Source organism: Choloepus didactylus, chromosome 5, assembly GCF_015220235.1.
Source record: "Choloepus didactylus isolate mChoDid1 chromosome 5, mChoDid1.pri, whole genome shotgun sequence".
NCBI lineage: Eukaryota > Metazoa > Chordata > Mammalia > Pilosa > Megalonychidae > Choloepus > Choloepus didactylus.
Window position 1 is genome coordinate 60,629,223 of NC_051311.1, and position 23,507 is coordinate 60,652,729.

At 39.9% G+C, this 23,507-nt stretch overlaps 1 non-coding gene across 1 annotated transcript; it reads right to left on the reverse strand.

The window, feature by feature from the left end:
* Positions 1 to 5,337: 5,337 nt before the first annotated feature.
* On the reverse strand, positions 5,338 to 5,444 carry LOC119535624. The gene has a single exon (XR_005217238.1). It is a non-coding gene; the product is annotated as a U6 spliceosomal RNA (small nuclear RNA).
* Positions 5,445 to 23,507: the final 18,063 nt, after the last annotated feature.

A 23,507-nucleotide genomic window follows, 5' to 3' on the forward strand; every position in this document is an offset into this window, starting at 1 on the left:
TTATCGGGGCTTGAGACAAAGACATTCCAATGGTATGAGAGCATAAGCACATAGCAGGCATCTTGTGACATAGGGAAGGATTGATTGTAATCAACAGGGAAGAGGGGAGGATTATAGGCTATCTTGTAGGTAATGAGCTCAGGGAGTTCAGGAAGGAGGTAAGCTATAGTTTACATTTAGCACAGGAAGCCTTATTTTACAAGGAGAGTAGGTCAAATCTTAACCTACTTTGGTCACGCAAGTTGCTGTGTGCAGTCTTCAAGGCCCTTAGGGAAGGCCTTGGGCCCGGGGCTCCCACAATCCACCCCCACACAGCAATTTGCATTGACCATAGGACAGACATTTCATCCATAATCCACAATAACAATACAGTGAACAACAGAGTATAAGCAAGCCGGTACATATAAACAGTAATCCTATTAAGTGGCGCCATGGCCAAGTTAAAGAATTAAACCATTTGGACAAAGGATCATCAGATAAATGTTCAATATTTTGTATGTGATTTTGCATGTGATTAAGAGCTTGTGGTACATTGTGTGAATTATCAGGTATGTATACACAACATTGAGTATTAACTAAAGCACAGGTACTGCCTTGGGCAGCAGTTAAAATATCAGAGCCATTTTACTTTGTAAGACTACTTTCCTAAGTCGTGTAGTTTTATCATTAAGCAGTGATATAGCTAGTTTTGACTCATTGAGCGCTTGCACAGTGTGGTTAGCTAAATCAGCTACATGTTTTTCAGTTACTATGGTGGCACCACCAGGGGCTAAAATAGCTAAAGGATAAAGCCAGCTTTATTCTATATCTAGTTTGTAACCATTAAAATTAAACTTGTTAGAATAATGCTAAATACTCAAAACACTTCAGTTAATGCATTACTGAAACAGTAATACACAATTTTTAACAAGAATTAATGGCATGTGTAGACATTAAACTATACTGGATGGCTGAGTGGTTTAACAATATATGAGCTAACTTTTTATTAGTGGATAGAAGAGTTTCAGGTGAGAGGGTTTTAAACACTTTATTTTCTCTCCCTGCCACTGCAGGGTCAGATCCACAGTCAGTTTGGGCATAATGAGTGTTTACAAAGTTAGGCATACAGTTCCCCAGGGGATGGGGTCCCAAATTGATAATACAAATAACTTTTGGCATTTTATGTATAAATTGTGGCTTAATGTTTACATTTTTTTAAATTCAGTTTTATTGAGATATATTCACATACCATACAGTCATCCATGGTGTACAATCAACTGTTCACAGCACCATCCTATAGTTGTGCATTCATCACCCCAATCTAATGTTTATATTTTATGTAATTCTAATACCCCATGGGCTTAGGATTCTCAACCAGCATAGCTGTATGGGGCAGAACCAGGGCCAATTGACCTTATTTTCCCCAATTTCTAGTGCTTTTGGCACGGGCAAGAATAGATTGTCATCATTACCTCACTGTGGTTGTAAGGTTGCTGGTCCCTTTATCTGAATTAGCAAAGCTTGCATGGGCCCAGTGGTCACCATCTCAATGGAAGTGGGGGCAGCCACCCTAGGCCTGGAATTGATACTGATTAGTGTTACATACAGTCGAGTCCATTGCTGTAGGGAATTTTTATGATCTTTCAAATGTTCTTTTAAAAGGCTTTTCATTCTCTCAATCAACCATGCCACAGTATGGTTACAGGGCAGGTAGAATGTCCAGAAGACGTCATGTTCAGCAGCCCAGGCTTGGGTTAGCTGCCCAGTAACTGGGGTCCCTCTATCACTGTCCACATGTGTGGGGACCCTGAAGAAGGCACTCAATTTTTCTAGGCTATGTATTATAGTCTGTTGGTTGGCCCTACCCACTGTAGAGGCTAGCAGCAGTCCTGTAGCTGTATCTATGGTGATAAAGGCATATTTTTCCCCTTCGGACAGTGGAAGGGGGCCAATATAGTCTACTTGCCACCAGGTGACAGGGATCTGGTCTCGACCAATGTGCCCAAGTGGGTGAGGAAGCATTCTGGGCCGGAGAAGCAGGAGAAGCAAGCATCCACTACTCTTAATTGGTGTTGGGTGATGGGTAGTTGAAACTGCTGTGCCAGCCTCCACAGGGTCTGATATCCTTGATGCCCTGTTTTTCAATGCAGCCACTCAGTAGCTCTGTGCTATGTTGGTGTTAGGCTGTGAATCTTTGCCAGAGGATCTGCTTCTATGTTACCTGGTAATGAATTGGTATTAGGGCAGAGACATGAAAAACAGTTACCTTGCATTTATGGCAGGCAGTCCAGATGTCTTCCCACATTTCTTTTCCCCACAGGAGATGGCCAGTTACCAGCCATTTTTCTTGCTTTCCTGTGGCCATCCATATGGTTAAGCCCCAGTACACAGCCCAGTTGTCTATACAAAGCGTTGCCCGGTTCATGTACAATGACCATGCATACAGCCCACAGCTCAGCACACTGGCTGCTTTGCAAAGTTGCAGTCTCCCACCAGATAGTGCCAGTACTGGGCTGGATGACCCTGGCTGTCCAGGTAGCAGGTTGCCCATGTGCCTATCTGTCAGTATACCATGCAGACTCAGGTATACTTCCTTGTCCCTCAGCAGTGTGCATGGGAGGAGCCACCTTGAGAGGATCGACAGGAAGCGGGGATGCTGCTCTTCCACATAGGAGACTGGTCCTAAAATTTCATGCATCTCTGCATTCAAAGGGCTGTTGTTTAAAATGCTGTGTTATAGGAGATAGGCTTTCCATTTTGTCAGCGTGCTCAGCTGAGCACTCCCTAAATGGGGCTTGCTTATATTGTCACATATCCACCCCTGTATGGGTATGGCCATCTGTAAGGTCACTGGGCACCTTTGAGTTAGCCCTTCAACTTGTAACAGAGCATTATAAACTGCACACAATTGCTTCTCCAAAGGGCTATATCTGAATTCTGCACCTTCCATAGTTGGGACCAGGATCCAATAGGTACATGTTTAGCATGTTGCCTTTGCCACAGACCCCACCCGAAGCCAATATCAGCATGGGCCACATCCAATTCACAGGTTATCTCAGGGTCCACCCCCCCCTTAAAGTCTGTGCTTGTGCAATAGTTTGCTTAGCTTTCTTAAACACAGCCTGCCATGGAAAATCCCATTCCCACACTTTTCCTTTTCTAATTAGGGTAAACAAAGGTTTTAGAATTTGCACTAAATAGAGTATAAACAGTTTCCAATAACCTAATAAACCACGGAAAACTATTCATTGTTTAATAGGAGTATGTAGTGTGGGATAACTTTGTATTTTATCAACAACAGCTGAAGGAATAGCTTTAGTTTTACCCAATCAGAAAATACCCAAGAACTTGATAGAGTATTCAGGCCTGGCTGGAGGTTTCCACATTTTTAAATCTTGAGCTAGTAAATCATGGCAAATAGTGGGACTATGAGGAATCCTTGTAGAAGCACAGCAAATGTCCATTGTTGCCTTTCCCATGTGAAGGTGGGTGCAGGCTGGCTGGAGGGATCTAAAGAAATACTAAATAAAGCTTTAGCAAGGTTTAACACAAAGTGAAATTGGCTTAATTGAGTACTTTCATCCTGCAACAAGGTAGCTAGCTATATTGGGCACAGCTGCAAACAAAGGAGTTATATTAAGTTCTCTATAATGAATAGTCGTTTGCCAGGTAACAGTAGGTTTTTTCATTGGCCAGACAGGGCTATTAAATGGCTGAGTGGGGATTATGATGCCCACTCTCTCTCGTTCTTTGATGGTGGCGGTTATTGCTTGATGGCCCCCTGGTATTTTATACTGATATATTGCCACAGTACATTTGGGGGAAGGCAACTTTTGATTAGGAGTTGCTGCTAGGAAAGCGGAAGCTGCCGTGCCGTCTTCCTTCACTGGGGGATCAGGGTGTTGAACCTGCTCTGTTTTAACCTTTTGTTGGACCAGAGGATGAGCATGCTTACTTTACTCAGTTTTAATTTCCCAGTCAGACTGGCACTTATCATCTTTTTTTTTTTTTTTTTTTTTTTTTTTTTTTTAAATTCAGTTTTATTGAAATATATTTACATACCAGACAGTCATCCATGGTGTACAATCATCTGTTCACAGTACCATCTTATAGTTGTGCATTCATCACCCCAATCTATTTTTGAACATTTTCCTTACACCAGAAAGAATCAGAATAAGAATAAAAAATAAAAATAAAAAAAGAACACCCAAATCACTCCCCCCATCCCACCCTATTTTTCATTTGGGTTTTGTCCCCAGTTTTCTACTCATCCATCTATATACTGGATAAAGGGAGTGTGATCCACAGGGTTTTCACAATCACACTGTCACTCCTTGTAAGCAATATTGTTATACAATCATCTTCAAGAGTCAAGGATGCTGGGTTGGAGTTTGGTAATTTCAGGTATTTACTTCTAGCTATTCCAATATATTAAAACCTAAAAAGTGTTATCCATATGGTGCATAAGATTGTCCACCAGAGTGACCTCTCAACTCCATTTGAAATCTCTCAGCCACTGAAGCTTTATTTCGTTTCATTTCGCATCCCCCTTTTCGCCAAGAAGATGTTCTCAATCCCACAATGTAGGGTCCAGATTCATCCCTGGGAGTCATATCCTGCGTTGCTGGGGAGATTTACACCCCTGGGAGTCAGGTCCCACATAGAGGGGAGGGCAGCAAGATCACCTGCCAAGGTGGCTTAATTAGAGAGAGAGGACCACATCTGAGCAACGAAGAGGCACTCAGGGGGACACTCTTAGGCACAATTTTAAGCAGATTTAGCCTCTCCTTGCAGCACCAAGTTTTATAGGGGCCAGCCCCAAGACAGGGCTCAGCACATCAAGCCGTTAGTCCCCAGTGTTTTTGAGAACATCAGCAACAATCCAGGTGGGGAAGTCCAACACCTCTGCATCCTCCCCCAGCTCTTCAGGGGGGGGCCCTGAATATATATTTTTATTCTCCACCCAAATTACTTTACGATGTGTTGAAGCACTTGCTTTTTTTTTTTTTTTTTTTTTTTTTTAATCATCATTTTATTGAGATATATTCACATACCACGCAGTCATACAAAACAAATTGTACTTTCGATTGTTTACAGTACCATTACATAGTTGTACATTCATCACCTAAATCAATCCCTGACACCTTCATTAGCACACACACAAAAATAACAAGAATAATAATTAGAGTGAAAAAGAGCAATTGAAGTAAAAAAGAACACTGGGTACCTTTGTCTGTTTGTTTCCTTCCCCTACTTTTCTACACATCCATCCATAAACTAGACAAAGTGGTGTTTGGTCCTTATGGCTTTCCCAATCCCATTGTCACCCCTCATAAGCTACATTTTTATACAACTGTCAAAAATATGGAACGCTTCACGAATTTGCGTGTCATCCTTGCGCAGGGGCCATGCTAATCTTCTCTGTATCGTTCCAATTTTAGTATATGTGCTGCCGAAGCGAGCACACTTATCATCTTTTGATGAGGAATCAACAGGGTCCCACACTTTAGGGTCCCAGTCAGGGGAAGCTAGGATATGCCTGACTTGCCCTTTGGGCAGCTTATGCCCTCTTCTTCTAGTGTACTGACATGCCAGTATTTCTAAACTTTCATCCAGAGCACTTTTCAATGCTGCTTGGGCCAATTGCGTATCCCTTTCTAACTTCAGTTCTTCTTCTAAGCAGTAGATTGCCACATCAACTGTTAAGGCTTTTTCTGTAGCTGCATGCACAGCCTTCAAGACTGGCCAGGCTACTGCTGCGGCAGCCTGGTGCCTTTCATTTTTCTCATGAAATCCTAACAGTCCTGCGGCCTGTTGTGGAGGGCTATTTGTCCAGCCAGAGAGTTATAAACATTTCCATATTCCCTCAGCAGATTCTATTCATCTAGGAAGGTAGCCATCCCTCTCTAACATAGACATCCATTCATCTAGGAGGATGGGCACCTCTCTCCACATAGATGTTGCAGGTCACCCCAGTATCCCACCCAGGGACTTCCCCCTTCTCTTCCCCAAGTTCATGCCATTAGTGCCTGGGATTTCTTTAGTCTTCGGGCTGGCAGCTTGCCAAATGTCACAGCCTATGGAGGCTTTTGCAGTTGAAGGACTAAAGAAGGCACCAGACACGTTCTGAGGCATGAGCTTTTATTCAGGGCTTACTTACAAGGAATGGAAGTCAGTGAAGCTGTTCTGCATGGCAGTTTGGTCAGATCTCATGTATGAAGGTACTCTGTGCTTTGGGGAAGGAGGGAGTTGATCAAGCCAGTTATAAGGGCTTGAGACAAAGACATTCTGATGGGTATGAAAGCATAAGCACGGGAGCAGGGGTCTTGTGAAATGGGGAAGTATCAATTGTAGTCAACAGGGAAGAGGGGAGGATTATAGGTTATCTTGTAGATAATAGTATCTCAGGGAGTTCAGGAAGGAGGTAAGCTATAGATTACATTTAGTGCAGGAGGCCTGATTTTACCAGGAGAGTAGGTCAAACCTTAAGCTACTTTGTACAGTCTTCAAGGGCCTTGGGACTGGGGCTCCCACAGAAAGGAATAATGCATATCTTTTTCACAGCTGAATCTTCAGTTCTGTTATAGTGTCTAGCACATGATAGTTGCTCAATAAATATTTATTAAAGAATGAATGAACTGTACTAAAAGGGAACCTGAATTAGAGATTTTTGAGTTACAAAGGAAAAGAATGCCAGGACTTCTTAAACTACAAATATGAGGTATGAATGCCCAGGAGAATATATAGATCCAGGATAGCATAATGGTGAAATTATTTAAAGCATTCATATGTTAACATAAATACAGAGATATATTATAACCCAAAATGTGTGTAAGTGTTAAGTTAACATAGAAGACTAAAGAAATTTCAAATGTGCAGGAGGTTGAATAATGGCTAGACCTTCAGAGTTCCTAGGGTACATCTTTATCTTCTTTTGGGGCATTGCTTTAGGTGATGTGGGGGTTTATTGTAAGGATATGCACAGAAGGCCTGGTAACTGCCAGCAGCTATGTAGTCCCTCTGATTCCCCTGTACTTCAAAGATTGGGACATATTGGCAGCCTCATGGAGAACTAGACAATGCTCATCATTTTTTAGGAATCAAGAGCAGCTACAGTGACACAATAGCTTTAGTGACCATGTCATCTTGTCATTCCTCCAGAGGCAATCAGCTTTTAGTCCCTGATGCCTTCTCAGTATGCTTCTTATATTAAATACTTCCCAGAGAAAATAACTTATTGTGTTTGGTTTGTCTCTAGCCATGATCCTGTCATTCAAGAAAAATCCATTGAGAGGCTGTGATGTGCCAGGCCCTGTCCTGGATGCTAGAGAGACAGGGGTAAACAGAAAAGCCAGACAAGGGCCCTGCTTTCATGGAGTTTACATTCTGGTAGGGCAGTATATAACCAATATGACAAACAAATAAGTCAACTAGATAATTTTCAACTGTGATAAGTCCTAAGAAGAGAATAAACCAAGGTAATATTCAGATTGGGTGATAAAGGAAAACCTCTCTAAGAAGGTAATATTTGAGTTAATACCTGTATAATGGTGTTCTAGTTTGCTAATGCTGCTAGACTGCAAAAAAACAGAAATGGATTTGCTTTTATAAAACAGGGTTTATTTGGTTACACAGTTACAGTCTTAGGGCCATAAAGTATCCAAGGTAATGCATTGACAATTGGCTACCTTCACTGGAGGATGGCCAACGGCATCTGGAAAACCTCTGTTAGCTGGGAAGGCACGTGGCTGGCATCTGCTTGCTCCCAGGTTGCGTTTCAAAATGGCTTTCTCCCAGAACGTTCCTCTCTAGGCCACAGCTCCTCTTCAAAATGTCACTCTCGGTTACTCTTGGGGTGCTCTGTCCTCTCTTAGCTTTTCTGGAGCAAGAGTCTGCTTTCAACGGCCATCTTCAAACTGTCTCTCATCTGCATGTCCTCTCTCAGCTCCTGTGCATTCTTCAAAGTGTCCCTCTTGGCTGTAGCAAGTTTGCTTCTTCTGTCTGAGCTTATATACTGCTCCAGTAAACTAATCAAGGCCCATGCTGAATAGGTGGGGCCACAACTCCATGGAAATTATCCAGTGAAAGATCTCATCCACACTTGAGTGATCACATCTTCACAGAAATATCCAATCAAAAAGTCTCCAACCCAATCAATACCAATACGTTTCCAGCCCACACAAGACTGCATCAAAGATAGTGGCATTTTGGGGGACATAAAACATCCAAACCAGCACAAATGGGAAAGGGCCAGCATCAAAGTCTGGGAAAATATTCCAGGCAGAGAGAATAAGCAAGTGCAGTGAACCTGAGTCAAGAAAGAGGGCGGTGTGTTTCAAGAATAGAAAATGGTAAGAGCATAGTAATAAAAGGGGAGAGTGGAGTCAGAACAGCAATCAGGGCCTTAGTCATAGTAAAGAGTTATTTTCAAGGCATGCAAATGTGAAGAGAAAACCTTTGCAGCATTCAAGCATGGGAATAAAATGATCCAGTTTACATTTTTAGTAGATCATTCTGGCTACAATAAAGAAAAAAGGTTGGAGAGAGACGAGTTAAGGCCAAGAGACCTGATAGGAGGTTATTATAATAGTCAGGTAGCAGAGGTAGCAGTAGAGCAGTAGCAGAGGAGATGGAAAGAAGTGGTTGAATTGGTACATATTTTGGAAGTAAAGCCAACTAGACTTGCTGAAGAGGGAAGGTAAGGAGGAGAAAAAAGGGAGGGTAGGGAGGAGGAAAAGTCAAGGAGGATAGGGAATGCTTTTATTAAGGGGAGAATATTTAAAGTTAGAATAGGTTTGAGCTGGAAGGAATCAAGAAATCTGACTTGAATGTATTATATATAAGAGATGCCTAACAGATATTGAAGTGGAAATGCTTAGTATCCAAAGTGAATAGTCCAGGGAAAGAATCCCAGAATACATTTTGAAGATCTTAGTTTCAGTCTCAATTCTGCTGCTTTTCCAGCTATGTGACCTTAGGGAAATCACTTAACTTCTCTGAGCCTTGTTTTCCACATCTATAAATTAAATTTAGTAATATTTCTCCTATCTACTTTACGGGGGGGGGGGGGCAGTTTGAAGATCAAGTGAAGGAAGGGAAACAATTATTGAGTGCCTAGCGTGTCTGCTTTGAGATAAAATAAGTTCTCACTTCTCACAGCAATCTTGAGAGATAAAAGAGAGATACATTATTCCCTTTTTTCACAAATGATAAAAATAAGGCTCAGAAAGGTTAAATAAGTGTGTGTTGTCTTCTGTTTGCCTCTCCAGGTATTGAGGGAAGAGAGTGAAGTTGGTATTCATTCCCCTGCCGTTAAGGTCACTATGGGCTGACTGGCCCTCTTAACGATTACAAGTCCTCTCAAGTAGCCTATTCTGGGGTCCAGTAACCACCCACTTCCCTTGTTCCCTGTGGTTTCCCTACATTCTTCTCATACCTCTGTAAGTACTGCCTTTATTAAAATCATCAAATTGCCCAATTTGAGCATGCCATCTTTTTTCCAGCTGGAACCCAAAGTGGCATCGCTAGTGAGTAACAGAGGCAGAATCTCTTTGGCTCAAAAGTCCAAGCTTGGTTGATCACATTACAGTTCTCAAATGATTTAATATATAGGAAGAGACTTAATAAACTGTAGAGTACTTTTCAAATAAAAGATAATGGTCAAAGAAGAAGAAAGACCATCAGAGCCCAAAAGCCAAACAAACAAAACAGAGCTTATTTACTTCCAGGCAATGAACACACTAGTTGGCTGAGGGGGAAACCTGGATGTTGCTAAGTGTTAGGAAGGTGATTCCCTGGTTGTTACACTAATTAAGGATTAAAATGAACACTCTAAATAATCCAGAATGAGCTCACAGCTCTGTATAAGATTGGTTAAAACAAGCCCCAATAACTCATTGGTAAGAAGAAAAATCTTCAGATAGGTCCAGTAACCATTCAAAGTTCATGGTTTCTTTAACAGATTGAGCTGGTTAGGAAAACTGTAGTGCAATACAATATTCAGTGTGCTATTTCCTAGTCAAGCTCTGCTGTAAATGGAAAAATTTCCATTGTTGGTTGTCATGCCTAAGCTCATATATACAACTGGGCTGTTTGCTGCTCTGAATCTAGAACCCTAGTCCCTAATTCTCAGTCATTGTTTCCCTAATGTACTTAATGGGAACGTTTTTAGGTCTACACCTACATTATTGTCCTTTAAATCCTTTATGACAAGCACATAACACGTACTCAGGAAATATTTCCTGAGTTGAATCTCTTAGGTCTTCCTGAATTTCTTCTCACTAATTTATAATTATTTTAAAAAAATAAAAAGAGTTTGCATAGAGATCATCAATAGAGCAGAAGACTGGAAAGAATTAAAGCTATGGCACCTGTCAATCCAGTTTTTTGGTCAGTAAATTTTCTGATTTTAGTCAGAAAATCATCATGAGGATTAGAAGAATGAGCATGCATCATCTCAATTAATCCTCACAGCAGCCCTGCAAGTAAACTGAGATTCTTAGGCGTTGATATTTGTCAAATTTCTGTGTTCTCTCCCTTATACTACTCTGCCTCCTTAACATGGCTCAATTGTATCCATTCCAAATATCTTCCCAGGATTCAGGATTCAGAAAGCCAAGAGAAGGAATCGCTGATATATTCCTAAGGCTAACAGTTCTGTCTCAATCTTATTTCTGTTCTCTTATGGTTCCAGTATTAAGTCATTTCAACTGTTATTTTTGAAATCATTTTTTTGAGCACAGCTCTTGCCAAAAGGAGGAGATGAAAAGTGAAGGATACCAAGGTTTTGTTTGATAAATAAGGGGATATCCCTTTTATTTTCTAGCACAAAGGAACTTAAGCCCTGCCCCGGGCAGGTGGGGGGGGGGGGTTGGCTTTTCTCAGATCACAGGTGAACATTGAGACTAGCTTCAGGTACGATGCTAAAGGTTTGTCTTCTCCCAGGAGGTGGCAGCAGCAGCAGCAGCAGCAGCCACAGCCTGCTGGAGAATCAGACAGAATTCATCCTTTTTCCTGTTGGCATCCAAACCTAGAAATTCCTCATCCCAGACCACTGTTTCCCTTCCTTGGTTTGTTGAGCTGGGTTGCAGCACAGGGAGTGCCCGAACTGGCAATGATTCCTTCTAAGTGCCTCGTTTTTGTGTATAAACACTTTGGTCTGAGCTGTGACCTTGAAGCCTGTGCGAAGGAGGATCAGGAAGCCTTAGGCCAGGGAAAAGAGCTTCAAAAAGAAACAAATTGCAATTTAAACCCGCCTCATTCACACAAGTGCAAGTCTAGAGGACCCCATCTCATGACTTGGTGCCATACAAAAAACGTGGATTCTAAACCTGGCCTCCCTGCTACCAGCCAGCTGACCTTGTCATTGAATCTCTCAGTGCTGCAACTTCCTCACCCATCCAAGTATGGCTCTTGATAATTCATAAATTATGAATTACTTCACTTTTATTTTCTGGATTAAGTAGGGCTGTGGCTTTATCCTTCCAGAATTTTTTAAATCTCAGACAAAAAAAAAAAAGTACTACTGGTTCCAAGTTAATCCCAGGTGAGCACCCATCCTGGTTTGGCAATCACTGCCAGCTGCAGAGGTGGTGGGCAGGAATCCCGGGGAAAGGTCTGAATACCACACAGCTACAGGTGAGCTGTCAACTGCTGGGAGTTGCTTTGCAAATTACCACATCTAAACGAAGTTGACAGAATATTTCAAAAAGTAATTAACACTGATTCCTAGTGTATTTGAAACCAAAAGTCCTTTTGAGAAGAGAGAAATTGGCCCAGAAAAAAGTTTCCCAGCCCTCCAGGTAGAAATGTTTGTTGTAAGGGGATTCTGAAGTCAGTATCTGTCCATCCTTTTCTCCATCGCCACAGTAAAGGGGTGGTGGTAGAACTAGTTTCTCTCATTTTCCCCTGCTTCATCCCACATTGACTGGGTTGCTTAAACTCATATCCATTCATTTAGTAAAACAATTATTGGGCACCTACTATGTGCCAGGTGCTGGGGATACACCTGGTGATTAAAAAGTTCACAATAGTCGGATGTTAAATGAGTTAATGTACATAAAACATTCAGAAAGGGTACACACATAAAATAACTAATAGTAGTGGCAGTAGGGTTGGTACAATCTCCATAAGGCCACAAGTCAAAGATCATATTTCTTAATTAAATTATCCCTAGAATATAGTAGAATCATCTAGGGATAACACCATGGTCCTATACGTATTGGCCCCTGTGGTCTCTTTCTATTTTACATAAAAGTCTTCACATTAGAATCCCTTCCTGGACTAGAACCTTTGGCTTCAGAAGGTGGTTAATAAATGGAAATATGTATATGTTACCTGACTGGAAGGACTGGGCTCATTGGGGACAGCTTCTTCCTCTAATTTTTCTCCTTGAGAATATTAATACAGATAATGGGCAGTATAAATAAGATTCAATCTTGGGAAAGAGGGGACTGGGGGATAACTGAGTTGGTAGAACACATTCCTGATGCCTTCATGCTAGAGAAGAGAACCAGATCCAGCTTGGGGAGCAGGTCAAAAAGTAAAGGAACAAAAGAATTTCCAATGGGACAAGGGACTGAGTTGAGCTATAGAATACAACAGAAAAAGCAGAAAAGAAGCAAACTATTTCTCCTGGCTCCCCCATATCTCAGATCAGTCTGAAGTGGTCAACTGGAGTTTGCCTTCAAAGAGATTACCAAATGCCCTCAAATCATTTCTCAAATGCAAATTTTTATAGAGATCTTCCTTATCATGTTGTCATTTTTAATCCACTTTCTTCCTGTATATTTCAGAATAACCTTAAAATGATGTCCTTCTGCACCAACCCTCCTCCCCCCTTCACAACCAATTTACAGCAATGCCAGTTACTAAATATATAGCACAAAGGTTGAGAACCTCTAGACCTTGGTTCAATTTTATGTAATTTAATTTTCTGATTACTACTCCCATAGCCTAAAAAATAACCAGCATTCTAATGGGATTCTCTGGTGAGCACATTCAGAGTGAAGCCTCTAAGCATGGCTCTCACTCTTGGCTGCATATTGGAATCCCATGTGGAAATTTTAAAAATCACCATGCCCACACCATATCCCAAACCAATTACATATTGGAGGTGGGACCTAGGTATCAGTATTTATTATTTTTAATTCCTCAGGAGAGTTCTAGATGCTGCCAAGGTTGAGAACTTTCCCTCCTATAGGATACTGGGAGGCAGCCAAGCTCTCCTCCTCCCTTTGAAATTCCTCCTGAGCAGTCAGCATCAAAAAGCCAGTTACTGCAAGGGTAGCTAGCTTGGACATCCACTTCGTAAGATGTTCATTGTGACTTGCCCACCTTATCACTGTGTCTACAACTAAAATTATTTGAATAAAGAGTTGTAAATGGTAGTTTATCAGTATTTCAAACAATTTATACCATGTGATGGTGTTATAAATGACACCACTCTAGAGATACCACATTCATCATAAAAAGCAAACATTTTTTATAATTCCCCAAACAACTCAGTCTTTTCCCTCTCTTCCTCCTTTACCATTTATTTTCTCTTCCCCTTCCTCTCTCTTCTTCCCGGTTTCATTTACGGGGTCTCCCACCCTAGCCTGTCTGTTTTATTCCTCTTACCCCTTGTTTATCTTTTGCTACCCTCTGACCCTCCCTGTTCCCTTGGTGTCTTTCACATTTTCTCGTACTTGCTGTTCTCTCTGCCTTACCCACAGCATTCACCTCTCTCCTCCATTTCATTATCTTTCCTACTTGCAGCTGCTTAATTGTCTATAATATAAAACAAAAGCATTGTCCAATATTTGGAATTATTAAATAAAATATTTTGTTAGTTTTAAAAGCAGATAAATTCTGAAAATGTTATATTTCTCTTTCCAGAGGGAGAAAATCTTACTCATAATTAGCACTCCTTAAATACTAACTATAATTATTATTCTTTGTACTTCCTGTATTGGCCCTAGATTACTTTTTCATGTAGTTCAGTGACCCTCAATAATAAAAAAAAATGGTTCTCTGTTCTTCAGTAATCCTAACAACAGCAGCTGACATCAAAGTAAAAAGAGAAGCAAGCTAAAAACAGTAGTTGAGTGTATGCACCCTGAATTGCATATTTAGTTGCAAAATCTTCATCATCATTATTATTGTAATTGCAGAGGGAAGGTATTTAAATAATTGTTCAAAGAGTCTTCTTCAGGAAATAACTAAATCAGAGCCAGCTGTCACAAACTAACCTACAAAACTAACCTACAATAATAATCCCATATGTGCATCTTCAGTATTCATAGCAACTCTACAATAACAAATTGGTACATTCATCTAATGTTCTCAAACAGCCTAAAAAATAACAAACAAACCAGGGATCAGATCCTGTCTTACTTGGTAGTTGACCTGTGTTTTTAAACTGTGTCCTTGAACAACCTTAGAATTACAAATCGCCAAACAAAACTTGCACCATATATTCAGTAACAAAGTAGGATGGGCCCAGCATACGCCTTCTATATTTTGCCACAAATCTAGGTACATGAGTAGAATGGAAACAGGTAATTTTTTAGCAAACAACCAAAAACTTGGGGAGAAACATCCATGAAGATAGTCATGTTTTATTGACTTGAAAATTGTGAATAAAAGGGAACTCTGGGAAAAAAGGAAAGATATTGTTTTTAGTTTACTTTTGAAATCAGGCAAAAGTATTAGAAACTTTTCTCTTCCCAAGATACAGCTGTGAAATGACTAACAGGAATTAAGTGAGCCTGCACCAGGAACTGAATGTCCACTTCTCTTGGAACAAAAATTGTTCTCCTGATAGAAGCTGTCCTCTCAGATTAGCGCCTTGGGGGCTTTAAAAAGGATCAATCAGACGCGAATATGGTGCATTTGTAAAAAGCTGGAATCATCCAAGCTCCTTTGCAAATTTTTCCCATATCTCAGTACCTTTGAATCATGTTTGTATTTTAACTTCCTTGTTCCTGAAGAAATTCGAGAGAGAAAGAAATTTTCCGATCACGTTGTTTATCTCTTGCTGCTTTGGCTTTCCGATAGAAGACATGCTGAAGGCGTGACCTAAGCACCTTCAGAAAGGTGAAAGAACTGAGCCTGCTTAAGGAACTTGCTAACTTTTCTGATCCAACCTTCCTAGGTACTAAAACTGAGACTCCTAATTGCAGTGGCTCTGTTCCCATTGCCTATCTACATGTCCAACTAAAAACAATTTACCTGCACAAAGCCTTATCCTATTTCAGTAATTAAAATATGTTCTGCAAAAGTATCACAAGGGACACTGATAGACATTTTGAAAGCTGTTTCAAGGCACAATCTGAATTTTTTTTATTGTAAAAATAAGACACACACAAAAAAACTGTCAGTGGATTAAAAAAAAGTAAGACACAACCATTATAAAAATAAATTCAAACTTCAAAATGTTTTTTTTAAAATGGAAAGAAAAAAATCTCCCCACATTCCCACACTTATCCCAAGGTAACCACTATTTATTTTATAGTCCTTCCATATAATCATATATAATATATACATCTTTACACAAAACAGATCATAAAATAGTTTTCTGTTTAATAATACAACAGAAATATTTCCACTACAGTATACATAGATCTTTCCAGACCTTTTAATTCATTATTAGATAAATATAATTTATTTAATCATCCTCCCACTGATGACTATTTAAATCATTTCCACTTATATTGTTATAAACAATGTTTCAATGAATATTTTCATACATGTCATTGGGAAGTTATATGACTATATTTGTAGGATAAATCCCTAAAACTGAAATTGCTAGATCAAAATACATGTACATTTAAATTTGGGTTAGATGTTCCCAAATTGTCATCCTAAAAAAGTTGTTCCAGTTCACATTTCCATCAACAGTATAAGTTCCACTGACACCCTTGCCAAATTGAATTTTATCAGACATTAAACTTTTTGCCAACCTGAGAGGTAAAAACGATATCATGTGTTGTAATTTGCTTTTTTCTAAGCACTAATGAATTTAGCATTTTTCAAGTCATTTTTGCCATTCATTTTTAATGAAATATTTGTTCATATTCTTTGCCCATTTTTTCTTATAAATCCATAAGAGCTCTTTGTATAATAAAGAAATAAGCACTTTTTCTGTTGAGTTGCAAATTTTCCTACTGTGTCATTTGTCTTTTGGCTCTATTTACCATGTTTTATTGTCATTTTTGTTTTTACCATATAAAAGTTTTTAATGTTTGATGGCAATGCATTTATCAGCAATTTCCTTTTTGGTTTCTGAGTTTTGGCAATGCATTTGTCAGCATTTCCCTTTCTGGTTTCTGAGTTTTGTCTATGTTTTAAATGTTAGCTGTTTTGCAAGGTGGGTTTCTTCATGGTTGCCATTTCTAATGCATCAGGACTGAGGGTGAGTTCACAATGTCACTTGGTGTAGGTTAAGAAACAGGTTTTTCTGTGGAAAGAGAAAGCTTATGAAGCCAGGCTCCTTAAGTAAAGGGAAGGCACAGAGACCCCATCCTCCTGTTGTCCCCTGGGTGATCTGCTAGCCTCACTAAATGGTTTATTCATGTTCTATGGAAGGGAATTCTGCCCCTCTTCTGGTATCCTTTCTTATACAGAAGTGTGAGAGAAGCCTTATCAGTGAAAGGAATAATCACACAATCTTGGCACCAGGCAGCCTTGATTTTTGTGCCAGCTGTTTGCCAAAGTTGTCTGGGAAACACAAACTGCCCAGCACCTAGATGTTTGGGCCCATGGGATTGTTATACAAGGAAAAAGAAGCCAGTGGTCCCATAGGAAGCTGAGTTTATATACAGTTTCAGGCTGACAGTAGCCTTGCTTCCTCAACCCCAAACCCCACACCTGGTTTGAGCTAGCTCATTGTCCAGGCGGCACACAACGAGACCCAGATTCATCAGAAGTCTGTTTCTTGCATCATCTTAGATTAGTAAGGATTTAGGTAATGGAGATGTGGTTAATTCTTTTTTCCCCCAACTTTTTATTTTGAACATTTTAAAACCCACAAATGTTGAAAGAATTGTAGAATCAAAGCCCCTATGCTTTTCACCTAGATTCACCAATTGTTGTCCTTTTGTTACCTTTGCTTTATCTCTTTCTATGAATATACATTTTAATCCACCAAAGTCTTTGAAAGTAAGTTGAATACTTTATGAAAATTCACTCAAAATAATTCAACATACATCTCCTAAGAATAAGGGCATTCTCCGACATAACTGCAATATCATTTTCAGGCTTAAGGAAATCAACAATAATTCAATAATAGCTTTAATATGTGCTCCCTATTCAAGTTCTTCAATTGTCCTAAATCTCTTTTATAAACAAAATTTTTTTTTGATACAAGATCTTAACATGGTCCATACATTGCATTTGATTCTGTCTCTCTAGTTCACTTCCCCAAGGGGAACATTTAACAATGTCTGGAGACATTTTTGACTGTCACAACTAGATCCTCACAGCAAAAAATTATCTAGTCCAAATTATCAATAGTGTAAGGTTGAGAAACCTTGCTCGAGTCTATTATCTAGAACAGTCTCCCCACTTTTTAATTTGTTCTTCATGGCACCAACTCTTCTATAGTGTCCAGGCTAGTAGTCTTATAGAATGTCCCACTTTCGAGATTTTTCAGATTATTTCCTCAGGATTAGTTTCCATTTAAACATATTTGGCAAGAATATTCCATAGATAATTGTAACAGTTAGCTGTTACCACATAACAAATCACCCCCAAACTCAGTGTCATATGTCAACAACCATTGGCTAGGTATTTCTGTTCATCCAGGCTGGACTCAGGCTGATTTTGTCTCACTCATGCATCTGCAGTCATTTGGCAGTTTGCTGGAGGCTAGCTGGTCTAGGATGACCTCAGCTGAGATGATTGGGCTCTACTCCATTAGTCCATCATGCTCCACAGGCTAGCCCTGGTTTGTTCTCATGGAAGAGGCGGGGTTCTTAGGGAGAGTAGAAGCATGCAGGGACTATTGAAGCCTAGGCTTAGAATTGGCGCTCCAGCACCTCAACTGCATTATATTGGCCAAAGCAAGTAACAAAGCCACCCAAATTCAAGTGGTAGAGACATAAACCCTACTTCCTGTTTGGATTTGCTGCCATGTCACATTGCAAGAGTGTGGATGAGGGAGGGAAAGAACTGGTGCTTATTGCAATCAGTCTATAAATATACTGTATACTTCTTATTGCACCATATCAGGAGAGATATGATGTCAGGTTATCACACTATTAATGATGCTTATCACACTATAAATGATGCTAAATTTGATACTTGGTTTTTGGGTTTGGTAAAGCTGCTGGAATGCTATATACCAGAAATCAGTTGGCTTTTACAATGGGGATTTATTAACTTACAAATTACAATTCTAAGGTGGTGAAAATGTCCAAATTAAGGCATCAACAGGATGATACTTTCTCTGCAGAAAGGCTACTGGTGATCTTGGGCTCCTCTATCAGAGAACAAGGCACATGGCAACATCTGCTGGTCCATCTCTCCCAGATTTCATTGCTTTCAGCTTCTGGCTTCAGTGGCTTCCTCTTTCAGCTCCTCTGGGTATTTCTCTCTGTGTTCTGTGTGTCCTTTATCCTCTTATAAAGGACTCTATAAGAGGATGAAGACTCACCTTGAATGAGGTGGATCACATCTCAATTGAAATAATCTAATCAAAAGGTCCCACCTACAATAGGCCTACACCTGCAGGAATCGATTAAAAGAATGTGATCTTTTCTAGGATACATAACAGCTTCAAACTATTACACTTGGTTAAGTGGTAGCTGACAGATCTCTCCTTTGGAAAGCTTTATCTTTCATATATGTGGTGTGATATGTTGGCACACTGTATCTATCCTGTTCCCCATCAGCCCTTCACCCAGTGGTTTTAGCATCCACTGATGATCCTTGCTTGAATTAATTCTTACATTGGGGATTGCAAAACAGTGTTTTTCTTAAGTTCCATCATTTCTTCAACATTTATTAGCTGGCATTCTTCTGTAAAGAATACGGTTTTCTTTCCTTTCTTCCCCTTCACTCCTCCACTTCCCCCAATGCCCCACTTTTTAAATAACTTTTGATGCATGTTTTTTTCTTTTTATACAACCACTATTATTCTTTTTGATGATCACGTTGTCTCAAACATAGCTAATGAGAGCCCATAAGGTCAACTATTAATGAAGGAAAACACTAATAAATTTTTTAACTTTATTTTAAAACTTAAAACTCTTTTTTTAAAAAAACATCTAACCCACCTCTATAGTACCTATTTCTGCTGTCCATCTAAGTTAGGGCTCAAGTTTTCCTACCATCTATGAGTGTTCCCCATGAGAAAAGTCTCACCATCATTCCAAAAGTACAGCCATAAAAAACAACAAAAAAAACCCCCAAAAACTGTCATTTATTGAGTATTCTGCCTTACATATATTATTATTATTTTATTGAGATTGTTCACAGATCATACAATTATCCAAAGATCCAAAGTGTACAATCAGTTGCCCATGGTACCATCATACAGTTGTGTATCCATCACCACAATTTTTTTTTCAATTTTTAGAACATTTTCATTACTCCCGAAAAGAAATAGAGACAAAAAAAGGAAACTCAAATCTTCCCATATCCCTTACCGCCCCCCATCCATTATTGATTCATAGTGTTGGTATAGTACATTTGTTACTGTTGATGAAAGAATGTTAAAATACCACTAACTGTAGTACATAGTTGGCAATAGGTATATTTTTTCCCTACATGCCCCTCTCTTATTAACTTCTAGTTATAGTGTCATACATTTGTTCTAGTTCATGAGAAAGATTTCTAATATTTGTACTGTTAATCATGGACATTGTCCACCACAAGATTCACTGTTTTATACATTCCTATCTTTTAACCTTCAACTTTCCTTCTGGTTACATACATGACTCTGAGCTTACCCTTTCCACCACATTCATATACCATTCAGCACTGTTAGTTATTCTGACAATGTGCTACCATTACCTCTGTCCATTTCCAAACGTTTAAGTTCACCCTAGTTGAACATTCTGCTCATAATAAGCAATGGCTCCCCATTCTTTAGTCTTGTTCTATATCCCGGTAACTTATATTTCATGTCTATAACTATACATATTATAATTAGTTCATATCAGTGAGATGCTGCAATATTTGTCCTTATGTGTCTGTCTTATTTCACTCAATTTAGTGTCCTCAAGGTTTCTTCATCAACCCACTTTTTTAAGATGGTTTTGTTCACACACCATACATTCCATCCTAAGTAAACAGTTGATGGTTCCCTGTATAGTCACGTATTTATGTACTCACCACTGTGCCAGTTTGAATGCATTATGTCCCCCCAAATGCCATTATCTTTGATGTAATCTTTTGTGGGTAGACCTATCAGTGTTAATTAGAAATTAGATTGTAACTCTTTGAGTGTTTCCATGGAGATGTGCCCCACCCAACTGTGGGTGATGACTCTGACTGGATAATTTCCATGGAGGTGTTGGCCCGCCCATTCAGGGTGGGTCTGAATTAAATTACTGGAGCACTGTATAAGATCAGACAGAAGGAGCAAGCTGCTACAGCCAAGAGGGACACTGTGAGGAAAGCACAGGAGCTGCAGATGAGAGACCGTTTGAAGACGGCCACTGAAAGCAGACTCTTGCTCCAGAGAAGCTGAGAGAGGACAAATACCCCAAGTGCAACTAAGAGTGACATTTTTGAGGAACTGCAGCCTAGAGAGGAACGTCCTGGGAGAAAGTCATTTTGAACGCAGAATTTTGGAGCAGATGCCAGCCATGTGCCTTCCCAGCTAACAGAGGTTTTCTGGACGCCATCAGCCATCTTCCAGTGAAGGTACCCAATTGTTGATGTGTTACTTTGGACACTTTATGGCCTTAAGACTGTAACTCTGTAACCAAATAAACCCCCTTTTATAAAAGCCAATCCATTTCTGGTGTTTTGCATTCCAGCAGCATTAGCAGACTAGAACAGCCACCATCGGCACTATCTATATAAGGACATCTCCATTTCTTCCACAGAGAAGGAAGAAGAGTCAAAGAAGGCAGGGAGGTAAAAGAGAAAGAAAAAAGAAAGAGAGAAAAAAACCATAACAGCTAGGAAGCACCAAAAGGAAAGATAGCATTAAACTAAAGTAGAATAAAGAGTCAGACAGTATCACCAATGCCAAGAGTCCCATACCCTTCCCCCATGTCCCCCCCATTTGCATTTAGCTTTGGTATATTGCCTTTGTTATATTAAAGGAAGCATAATACAATGTTTCTGTTACTTATAGTCTCTAGTTTGCATTGATTGTATTTCCCCCCAATCCCACCCCATTTTTAACACCTTGCAATGTTGACATTCATTTGTTCTAACTCATGTAAAAACATATTTGTACCTTTTATCACAATTGTTGAGCACCCTAGGTTTCACTGAGTTATACAGTCCCAGTCTCTATCTTTCTTCTTTCCTTCTGGTGTCCCACATGCTCCTAACCTTCTTCCTTCAGCCATACTCACAGTCTTCTTTGCTCAGTGTACCCACATTGCTGTGCTACTATCTCCCAAAACTGTGTTCCAAACTTCTCACTCCTGTCTTTTCCTTTCCATCTGTAGTACTCCCTTTAATGTTTCCTGTAGAGCAGTTATCTTTTACACAAACTCTGTCATTGTCTGTTTGTCAGAGAATATTTTAAGCTCTCCCTCATATTTGAAGGACAGTTTTGCTGGATATAGGATTCTTGGTTGGTGGTTTTTCTCTTTTAGTATCTTAAATATGTCACCCCACTTCCTTCTTGCCTCCATGGTTTCTACTGAGAAATCCACACATAGTCTTATTAAGCTTCCTTTATACATGATGGATCACTTTTCTCTTGCTGCTTTCAGTATTCTCTCTTTGTCTTTGATGTTTGGTAATCTGATTATTAAGTGTCTTGGCATAGGCCTATTCAGATCTATTCTGTTTGGGGAATGCTGTGCTTCTTGGATCTGTAATTTTATGTCTTTCATAAGAGACGGGAAATTTGCATTGATTATTTCCTCTATTATTGATTTTGCCCCTTTTCCCTTCTCTTCTCCTTCTGGGACATCCATGACACATACATTCCTGCATTTCATGTAGTCATTCAGTTCCAGAGATGTTGTTCATATTTTTTCATTCTTTTCTCTATCCTTTTGTGTGTAGGCTTTCAGGTCCCTTGTTCTCCAGTTCCTGAGTGTTTTTTTCTGCTTCTTGAGATCTGCTGTTGTATCTTTCCATTGTATTTTTCATCTCTTGTGTTGTGCCTTTCATTTCCATAGATTCTGCAAGTTGTTTTTTTCAAATTTTCTATTTCTACCTTATGTTAGCCCAGTGTTTTCATTATATGCTTCATCTCTTTTGCCATATCTTCTCTAAACTTTTTGAATTGATTTAGTATTAGTTGTTTCAATTCCTGTATCTCAGTTGAAGTGTAAGTTTGTTCCTTTGGCTGGGCTGTAACTTTGTTTTCCGTAATGTAGGTTGTAGATTTCTGTTGTCCAGGCATCCTTTTTCCTTGGTTACCCCAAACAGGTTTTCCCAGATCAGAAAAGGCTCAGGTCTTGGAAGGAGGGAATAGTATCTGGTTTCCCTAAGGGTGTCTTAGATTGATATACCCTGTGACGCTTCAAGTCACTGTGTTTTTCTACTCAGCAGGTGGCACCTGTCAGCCTGTAGCTCCAGACTGGTGTAAGGCTGTGTAGCCCATGGCTGTTTTCCCCCAGGCTCTGGGATCTGGTTCTGAATGGAAGGCGGGTAGTAGAGCTTGGCACCACCTTTTTCCTCTTAGGGAAGATACACCCCCTGGGGAGAGATCATTTACATTAGAATAGTCTCTCTGTCTGTGCTATCTCCACCCTTGTCTGGGTCAGAGCAATGGGAACTGAAAATGGCTAAGGTTTTCTCCACTGAGCCGAAAAAGGGACAGAAATCCCCCCTTTAGCACAAAGTCTGCAGCCACTCTTTGGCTCTCCAAGGCCAGTTGTCACCAAAAGCCTCTGTCTGCTTGTTGGGGATTTGTAGCTTGTATTGAGCAGTCCATGCTTGTTAATTAAATCCCCAGTTGGAGCTCAGCTGAGCTATATTCACTTTCTCAGAGAATGCTGCTCTCTAGCACAGCGAGGCTTTGCAGTTTGCTGTTGGGGAGGGGGCTCTTGGCTCTGTTCCACAGTTTTTACTTACAGATTTTATGCTGTAATCTTGGGCATTCCTCCCAATTCAGGTTGGTTTATGATGAGTGGACAGTCGTGGTTGTCCCCCCGCAGTTTCTCCGGATTATTTACTAGTTGTTCCTGGTTGTTTATTAGTTGTTCCACGGGAGTAACTAGCTTCCACTCCTCTCAATGCCACCATCTTGCTGCTGTATACATACATTATTTTTGATTGTCACAACTCTGTACATAAGTAATGTTATCTACCTATTACAAAGAAGAAATCTGACACTTAAAATGTCTGAAAAGAGCATGGGTCTTAGAAATGAATGTTTTGAGTCCTGGCTCTGTCACCTATTA